The sequence below is a fragment of the Balaenoptera ricei genome, chromosome 11 (assembly GCF_028023285.1).
Source record: "Balaenoptera ricei isolate mBalRic1 chromosome 11, mBalRic1.hap2, whole genome shotgun sequence".
In the NCBI taxonomy this organism is placed as follows: Eukaryota; Metazoa; Chordata; class Mammalia; order Artiodactyla; family Balaenopteridae; genus Balaenoptera; species Balaenoptera ricei.
In genome coordinates, this window is record NC_082649.1 from 29,067,611 (window position 1) to 29,075,027 (window position 7,417).

Consider the following 7,417-nt stretch of genomic DNA (forward strand, 5'->3'; position numbering starts at 1 on the left):
ATTCTGTTTTGTAAATAAGTTCACTTGCATCATTTGTTTAAGATTCCGCATATAAGCGATATCATACGATATTTGTCTTTTCCTGTCTGACTTACTAAAAGTGATGTGATTTAATCTGGACTTCAGGAAAATCATTTTTCTTCCAGATCTGTTGACATTTAGCGATAGTCATGAGCTCTTTCTCTAGTTTAGTGAAAGCAGAAAGTTTAGAAGAAGCAAAAGAGTCAGCGGCAGCACAGTAACATGAATCCAATCTTTTTTTTTTTAATTTTTATTTTTTAGCACCTTTAATTATTATTTATTTATTTATTTATTTATTTATTTATTTATTTATTTTTTGGGCTGTGTTGGGTCTTCATTTCTGTGCGAGGGCTTCCTCTAGCTGCGGCAAGCGGGGGCCACTCTTCATCGCGGTGCGCGGGCCTCTCACTATCGCGGCCTCTCTTGCTGCGGAGCACAGGCTCCAGACGCGCAGGCTCAGTAGTTGTGGCTCACGGGCCCAGTTGCTCCGCGACATGTGGGATCTTCCCAGACCAGGGCTCGAACCCGTGTCCCCTGCATTGGCAGGCAGATTCTCAACCACTGCGCCACCAGGGAAGCCCCAGGAATCCAATCTTTGACCACCCACTCCCCCCAGCTGGCCTCCTTCCCGATTTTCTTTTGAGAAGGTCTCTAATGGTCCAGACCTCCTTCCCCAGGTCAGCCCCACCCCGTTCTGAAACGCAGGGAAGGCTGGAGTGGAACTCTTCCCTCTCAGACAGATGCTTGAAAATGTTGTTTCCGTGTAGCCCAAACCAAAAAAAAAATCACTACAGACATTTATTTCAGAAAAGGCTTATCTCTCAAGAACGTACAACCTGAAAAGAAACAGTCACTTCATGTGATTCTCACCAAAAACAAACAAACAAAAAACTCATGAAGCAATCACCTCAGCACGGAAATTTCACACAATAAAACGTGCCAAATACAAAGTGTTGGCATGTTTTTTATTAAGAAACTGTTTCCCTCTACCTTATTAAAAAAAAAAGTCAACAGAACAGAAACAAAAACAAAACTCAGCACAGTGTATGATTACAAAGCTAAATCTGCAGAGATAACATTTCCAAACTTCTAACCTAAAATATTTTCTCATTCTCTGTTGACTGCTTTCCAAATCTGAAAAAGGTGCTTAAAATGTTAATTTATGTCTTTTTTCAACAGACGTAAAATAAACTTCTCATTTCTAAGCAATGTCCTAACAAAAATTAAACAACGATGTCCTAAATAGAAATTAAACAGTGCCAGCAAGGATGACTTCTTTCCGTGTGCCCTCGGCATCTAGGGAAGTCATGATCTAATGGCCTTCTGAAGCACCACCCTGGGGGGTGGGAACTTGGCTAGGGTTTGCTCCCTAGAGACATCCGGACACTCAGAGTGAAAGCTAGACAAACAGACATGACAGGAAGTGTCCCCAAGTTCCAGATTCCACAAAATGATTCCCATCTTTGTTAGCAATTTAATTTTGAAATATCTCTTCCTATCTCTATGTCGAATTCCTCCACCCCAAAGCCAAATGGTTGCCTGGCAAAGACAAAACAGGCAGAAAGAAAACACGTGAGCTGCATGCTGAGACGTGTTCTGAGTATGGCCTCATTGGAAACAAACATTTGCTTAATTTAAACACACTTGCACACACAAGTGATAGAGACCAGAGCAATTGTATAGGGTGATTTTGGGAAGAACAAAACTCTACAACTTTAACCCTTAAATCTTGATTAGGAAAAAAGAAAGTATTGGAATAGCAATCACGGCAATCACAAACAAGAGTCAACAAAACTCCAGACAGAACTTGACCAGACACCCAGGAGTATTTCAATCACCAGCTTCATCAGCTGACAGTCTGCGGCTCCTGCTTGCATAATTAGGTTTTGTGGTGAATTGCTGAGGCTTCCAGTGAGATCCACAAAACACTATGGAAGTTCCCAGACTGTGGGAATACACTTCAGATGATCCCAGAAGATTCCATTGCATCTGTCATGTAGACATCCCGCTGTCTCACCTCTAGTCAATGACCAATCCCATCCTCCTGCCTGAATGCAGACATTATGGAAGGCAAGAGGAGGGTAAAACAAATAGATACTGTCTATTTACTCTGTGTCCAGCACTATATCTACATTGGCTCTTTTAATACCATCGGGTAGTTCTGAGTGACTGAAGTGACCTCCACAATTTTCCAAAATTAAGGGGCTAAAAGTTGACCCTGGCTAACCTCACAGGTACTAAGTGGCATAGGTGGGATTTGAACCCAGGTCTGTGATTTTTTTCAGTATGTCGTGTAGCTTTTTTACTATAAGAGAGCTTATCTTTGTATGGGGTTAATTCTTTCAGAACATTTCACATATAACTTTCATTTTGACATCATAAAATTTTATGTGGTAGGCAGAGAAGTTATCATTTTCCTTTTTTTTATCAAAGAGGAAATTGTCCAGATAGGAAGCGGCTTTTCAAAGATCACACCCCAAGTTCTTGGAAGAACCAGACTCTTTTGACTCCTGATCCAGGGCACTTTTAATTACATCACTCTGTCCCTGTCTTCCTTCCTGTCCTCATTGGAGATGTAAAAAGGCTGATCACCATCTCCATCCCCCACTAAATTTAGAGATAGAGATAGAAATAGAGATAGATAGAGATAGAGATAGAGATAGATGGATATAGTGATGACAGAGATATAGATAGGTAGATAGAGAGATAGATAGATAGATAGATAGATGTAGATAGATGATAGAGAGATAGAGGTAGATCTAGGTTTAAATAACCTTTAAGAATGTACAAACTGAGTAGAATTGCCTTCAGAACTCCTCCAGTCTTCACCCTGACTCATCTCCATGCTGCACCCTGATGCTCAGGGTCTCACTTTTGGCTCCAGTCTAGAATGTCCCTCCTTGGGCAGAGCTCCTTTTACTCTGAGGCAACTTTTCCCACATCAAGGACCTCTTTTCTTGGGTCTTAGCCTTTTGGAATTCCTCTGACTGCCAAGAAGGAACAGTTAACTAATCAGATAAGCTGACTACCAGTCATGTGAAAATGGATACTAATGGTTTGTGATTTAGCCATCCCAGGTAAGTGTACATTCTAACATCCAAGAGGTAACCTCTCCAACAGTAGGAAGTAAAGGCACTGACCCAGGTCAGTGGGCCAAATTCTTGGGAGCAAGAATGGCTCACCACGATCCCAGCCCCACCCACAGAGCTACCCACCCATATGTTTAGATAAGTCCTCTGTTTTCTCCAGATGCTCAGTTTTTTTGTTTTGTTTTGTTTTTGTTATTCTGGTATCCAGTCTTCATGCTTTATTTATGGAATCTAATTTTCCATTTATCCTTTATTTTTTTTCAGTTGTATATTTATTTATTTATTTATTTTTACGTCTTTATTGGAGTATAAAATGCTCAGCTTTTTAAACTTTAAATCATTTTCATTGGTTCCCCTGAGCCTTGGCCAGCTTCGCTAGCCAACCTCTTATGAATTGGATGTTTTCCTCTTCATGCATGCAGATTTCAAGCAGTGCTGAGTAATGGATGATTACTCACACCTGAAAGGTGAATAGGAAACTGGGAGGAACATAGGCAGGTGGCATCTATGTCAAGCACTTGGTAAAGGTGTACCCTGAGAACCGCCTACCCCGTGAGTCACCACAAAACCAAAGAGGGAATTTAATCTGACAGGGGCAGCCAAGATAAATTCAAGGGATTACAAACATACAAAATTTGGAAAGGAAGGTTAAGTAACTAGGTAAACCTAAATTATTGTGGCATTGCAGCACTTCTCGGACTCTATCTTATAGAAATAACTTCAAGTACAGAAAAAAGCATGATATGCAACTTTGCTGAGGGCACTTGGATATATACTAGCAAAAAAAAGACTATGAAAACAGTATAAATGTCAAATAATAATAAAGTGCACAGTAAATCTGATAAATCTATATAAAGGAATATTACACAAACATTAAAAACATTTCTTGAGAGCTTTGATAATATAATAGTATGAGGGAGCAATATTATATATATATAATATTACAATTTTATTATAGTCATGGGAACATCATTCAGTAAGATGCAATAGTTTCATGATATTTTGGTGAACTTTAGCACCATCTTATTCGACATTTGGTATTCTCCCATTTATATCATATATATATGAAGATAACTGTTCATAACTCATACATATGGAAGAGTCATGAATAATTATTTTCTAATATAAATAGAAAGAGGAAAATGTCTCCAAATTGACCTTCAGGAACTAAAAAAATCAATATGGAAACAGGGAGCCATCTAACTCTTAAACCTGAAAGAATATGTCCATCCCCTTCAGTTCTGAGTTCTGGAAAAAAGACACCTTTCCTCCTGTGGTCCCTATTGTTTCACATTCTTTCTTGTACTACATGCCTTTTCTCTATATTCACTTTACTTCTTGCTGGAATGTATCTTCTCAAACTTCTTTAATGAAGATCTCAGAGTGGTAAACTCTCTTAATCTTTGAATGTCTGAAAATACTGTTATTTTCCTCTCATTCTGGGTGATGAAATGAGGGAGTAAATAGTCAAAGCATCGATGTTTCTATTCAAAGGGTAATTTGTTTACAAATTGGTCCTTGGGCAGGAAGAGACTTTGGTACCAAATAAGTTTCAAGATGGCTTTTGTGGGATGAGATCCTAGACAGAGGAAGCAACCAAGGAGAACTAAGGCACAGAGGGCTCAGGTGAATGAGTTAGAGCATCTCAGAGGCACAACCAGCATTTTGGAAGGAAGCAAGGCCCTCTGGATGAATCAATGGAGGAAGAATCGGTACTTAAAGTCTACCTTTAGGACGAGTCCACAGACACCATGATCCTCTATGTAGAGGTACACAGCTAGCAGTCATCAAACTAGGCAGGAAAAGATGGAACTGTTTTTTGCACTCTAGCTGAATTTAATTAGCACCAGTGATGGAAAATTTGCCCCCACGAGGTAAACTCATTGACTTTCAGTCTAAGCTAGGTCTCTTTCAATCAATTCGTCACTTGCTCCTTCTTCTCCTCTTCCTTCTGCCTCAGGGATGATATCCTGGCATCAGGAGAGAGGCATGCAAGGATGTGACACCAGCCACGCCAGAGACACACAACCACGTCTTTGGACGTCTGTGCTCAGCCCCGCTTGGCCCACACTGAAACATCTGTGTCCCACTCTCGTCTCCAGTAGCCAGGTCCACAGAGATCACACTGACTCTTTTCTCAAGGGCCAAAGACTGTCCAGATCATGCCCCATGCCTGCAACTTCCCAGGGGCATGGCAAACTGCCCCTCCTTCTCCACGTGTTCTTCCTCCTCTCTCTTCCTGCTCTGATTCCTTCAGGAATCACAGAGTCTTCCTCTGTCTTAAGGTCCCGTTCTTGCTCGGGGAAGCCCAGCTCTCTTCTTGGAACCAGTGGGAACATGTCATCATTCAACTGTTTTACATCAGCATCACGCATCCCTGCTTCCCCTCACCAATACCGTCCCCCCCGGAGCACAGACTGTCTGGTCATTGGTGACCCAATGCCCGTAGAGGGGACAGGACCTCCTGTGGGTGACTCAGGGTGCAAGGAAGGCTGAAATAGGAGGTCCACAGCATGAGGGACCATCACAAAAAGTGACCATGCCCGAGCTGGCACAGCAGTGACAGTGTCACTCTCTTCCAGCTATAAGACAATTTGTGACTGCGTAAGACTCTCAGAATTCTTGCCAGATCCTTGGCAAGAAGCAATCCCTTCAAACAGAAGACTGAGATAGAATTTCCTACAAAACAATTGTGCGCGGAGGTATGACTCAGAGCCTACTTGCTGATTTAGAGAATTTCTTTATGGAAATGTGAAATTTTAAAGACCAGATGTGTATGATGGTGGAAAATGTATACCTGCTACAACCAGAACATTATGTCTAGACGTGACCATCATGAATGGTATTTATTCCTATACATGATTTAATGCATAGCAACTTGTAAGGGCTATTTCAATATGGACAAAGTTTTGGGTTTTGTTATCAAATATATTTAATTTGTATTTTGCTATACAAAACCTTCACACTAACAAAGAATAATACTCCATCATTCCATTCTTTGAAAACAATGACATAATCTGAAAAATAGCTAAAACAGGAAATAATGGCTTTGGCTTATCAACAGTCAGATATTCTCAAATGTAGCGGTTAAGGACTCAATTTGCATTTCTATTGGAGGAATACACTGGACACCTATTACTACTACTACTATTGCTATTACTATCACTAATCATTTTGCCTAGCTGACCCCTTAACCCGCCCACGCTGGGTTTTCTCTGGAAACTGCCTACATCTTCTAGGTTTACCATGCATGCAGCGATGTTGAACGATGGGCCTGGCCAGAGCAGACTGGGTTAGGGGGAGGCAGCTGACCCAAGCTGGGTTGACCAGTCCTCACCCCAGGAATTTTCAGGAAAGAAATGGGACTCACTCTCTTCTAGAGAAGCTGAAAAAGACAGCAGCCCACAGCAGTAATTTCCAACTTTACACATTGGGATTCCCAGAGGAGCTTTTTTTTTTTTAATTACCAATGTCTGGTTGCCAATGTCCAGAGCCACTGAATCAGAATTTCTGGCAGTAAGGCTCAGACACTAATATTTTTCCCAAACTTTTAATTTTGAATAATTTCATTACTACTGAAAAGTTGAAAGAATAGTACAGTGAACCCTACATACCCTTCACCTAGATTGCACTATTTGTTAACATTTGGGGATAAGTGGGTTTTTTTTTTTTAAACTCCCAAGTGATATTACTATAATGGAATTGAGAACAACCCAATTACAGAAGGAAAAATAGTGCAAAATGAAGTAGATACACCAAGAAAAACAAAGATTATAAAGACCATCCTGGTGACACTCTTTATAATCCTGTGTTTATAAGATCCTGTATTTCATGCCCTGGGTTCTATGAGATACCCCAGTATCATCATCATAAAATCACCTTCGGGGCTTAAAGTAGTGTGACTTAGGAGTTTGTTTACTACAGTCAAAAGATTCAGGAGTAATATGCAGAGGTGATAAAATTCTATAACCTCATCCCTAAATTAAAAACAACAATAAAGTGTTTATTGACTTGAGAGATGAAGATTACATTAAGAGGAATATATTTTTAAAAAAACAGAAGCCGTGCATTCCCAAGAGAGTGGGATTCAAGAAATTAGACCATATGTTAAACTGTGGCTTTGTGGAAGTAGCCACTGTGTTCTAACGTAGATTGTTTTGCCACTGGTGAATTAAGTCAAATCTTGCACAAAGCAGGTGCCATACCAAGGGATTGGGGTGGGGAGGGATGGGAGTGGTTTGCCCCAGTGGGGAGAAGTATTTTATTACTCATGTGGTTTAGAATCACCAGAACCTGCTGACAATAGA